Raw genomic sequence first — 2,426 nt, 5'->3', positions numbered from 1 at the left:
TTGAGTTAAATTTTGAAAAGTTTAAAAAATAATTACATAATTAAAATTTAATCCAAATATTACATAATAAAAATATCCACATAAATAACAAAAAAGGCTTAAAAAGATCTTGCTGATAATCAAAAAATAGTTACATAGTTCTCAAAAAAAAAGGGAAGTTTCAAATTAAATTTGCATATTAAAAAAGAGAGACTAATTACACAAAAAATGCTTCCAAATAAGTTCTGAATAATCCAAAGGACCAATGCATAATAACAAAGGGGTTACACGTTTAACCCAACTTTTCAAAAGCTGAAGTATTCTAATCAATCTCAAATTTCTAAATCCCAATATTATTACAGAGTTTGGAGTATATTTAAAATAAGTTGAAAATTGGAATAAGCTGTAAACACAGCAGTTTGAAGCAAATTTCAAAGACTCTTCCAAAAGCTCTTTTGGAAGTTCCCAATTCAAAACCAACTCTTCAGAACTTTTCCAAAACCTGTTGAATAACAGCCCCCCTTTTTCAATCAATCAGCATCAACATCACTTCACCTGCAAAACCAATTCAAAATTAAAAAAACAGCTTATCAAATAAGCACTTAAAAAGCTGGAAAATAATTAATAGAAAGAGCAGATTAATATGTTACACAATGAATCAAAGGAAGCGCTCAGAAACACACTGCATTATCTAAATAAACAACTTTAAATCCATAGATTAATCATCCCACAAAATCTGGAAATAGGATCCAACAAGTTATCTCACAGAAACCAACATTCATGTATATAAACCACAAAACTAATTAACAGTAACAGGGGGGTTTTTGATAAAAATCCAGAAGAAATTTTCAAAGTTTTTTTCTCTGTTAACTCCAAAGAGACACAACACAGTAAGTTATTTCTTCTAAAAAACCTTAAACCGCAACAACAACAAAGAAGCACTTTTTTTCCCTAAAACCAGAGCGGCATGGCAAGAACAAATGCAGCAAAGCTATTTTTTTTCAAAACTCTAAAACAACAACAGCAACCACACACAAAGCTATTTCTTCTAAAAACCACTAGAACACACAACATAAACATAGAAAAAAAAGCAATTCTTCTCAAAGAGCACCATAACCACACCTTATCAGAAGCAGATCGATAGTGAAAGAAAAGTAAGAGGAAGGAGTGGCTAGTGCGAAGAGGTCACCGGATTCACGAAGTTGGCGTCATCGACGAAGCCGCCATCCTCGTCGTCGCTTGCTGAGATAGTGCGTCGGCGCTGAGTTTTGTTTACCGTTGCGGTTAGAGGAGGTCGGAGCAGAGAGCGCGACGGTTTCACCGTTTTGGAATTCTAACAAGATTCTTCTCCCGGCCGATCTGTTTTTTTTTCTTTCCTCCTAGCAACTCAGTGAACAGGTGAGGAATTCTAACTTTACCAAAGGAAATTCTGAATGCGTACAGATTCACATAGTACAGATTCACATACAAGGCCCACATGCACCTTTTTCTTTAATTATTGTTTGTTAATTGGTCCTTAGAAAGAGCATTGATTTGTTATTTGATTAATTAGCTTAACTAGGACTTAATAGATCATTTAGAAATTAAATAAAGTAATTAGAAATGTTAGGTTAGAAATATTAAAATCCTAATTAGAAAAATGCTTGGGTTAGAATAAAAAATTAGAATTAAATAATAGTTTTAGAATTTTTAAGTTAATTAGAAAATATTAGAAATATTCTTAGAAATATAATTAGAAATATTAAATTTAGTTTAGAAATAATTATAGATTAATTAGGATTATAAGTTGATTTAGAATTATTTTAGAATTTTTAATTTGATTTAGAATGATTTTAGATTTTTATCTTTGTTAATATTTTAGAATTTAATTAGATTTTTTTTAGAAATAATTGTAGATTAATTAGAATTATAAGTTGATTTAGAATTATTTTAGAATTTTTAATTTAATTTAGAATAATTTTAGATTTTAATCTTTGAAAATATTTTAGAATTTAATTAGATCTTTTTTTTTTAGAAATAATTGTAGATTAATTAGAATTATAAGTTGATTTAGAATTATTTTAGAATTTTAATTTAGAATGATTTTAGAATTTAATCTTTATTAATATTTTAAAATTAATATTTTTGATAATAATTTAGAATTGAGATTTTTGATAGTTTAATATTGTTTTGAGTTTTAATTTAATCATACTTTTATTAATTGTTTAAACTTTAGTTATTTGTTTTAGATTTAATATTTTATTGCGATTCTCTTGATTATTCCATGTTGATTTCGATTAACACCTAACATTTAACGATTAACTCTAATTTTTAATTACCGCAATTAACATCTAACTCTTTTAAATTCCGCTTCTAATATTTATCTTTTATATTTACTTTATATCATTGTACATCCTTCATCTCATCTTAAAATGAACCTAAAAATGATAAAGACTTAAAAAATACAA

At 27.2% G+C, this 2,426-nt stretch overlaps 1 long non-coding RNA gene across 1 annotated transcript; it reads right to left on the bottom strand.

The window, feature by feature from the left end:
- Positions 1-249: 249 nt before the first annotated feature.
- On the bottom strand, positions 250-1,497 carry LOC127119668 (uncharacterized). The gene is made up of 2 exons (XR_007802905.1): positions 1,102-1,497; positions 250-534 (listed from the first exon to the last, which is right to left on the bottom strand). It is a non-coding gene; the product is annotated as an uncharacterized LOC127119668 (long non-coding RNA).
- Between the last annotated feature and the right edge of the window lie 929 nt (positions 1,498-2,426).

This window comes from Lathyrus oleraceus, chromosome 2 (assembly GCF_024323335.1).
Source record: "Lathyrus oleraceus cultivar Zhongwan6 chromosome 2, CAAS_Psat_ZW6_1.0, whole genome shotgun sequence".
Classification (NCBI taxonomy): domain Eukaryota; kingdom Viridiplantae; phylum Streptophyta; class Magnoliopsida; order Fabales; family Fabaceae; genus Lathyrus; species Lathyrus oleraceus.
Note: the sequence above shows the minus strand (reverse complement) of the source record. Positions and strands in the feature narration are given on the sequence as shown.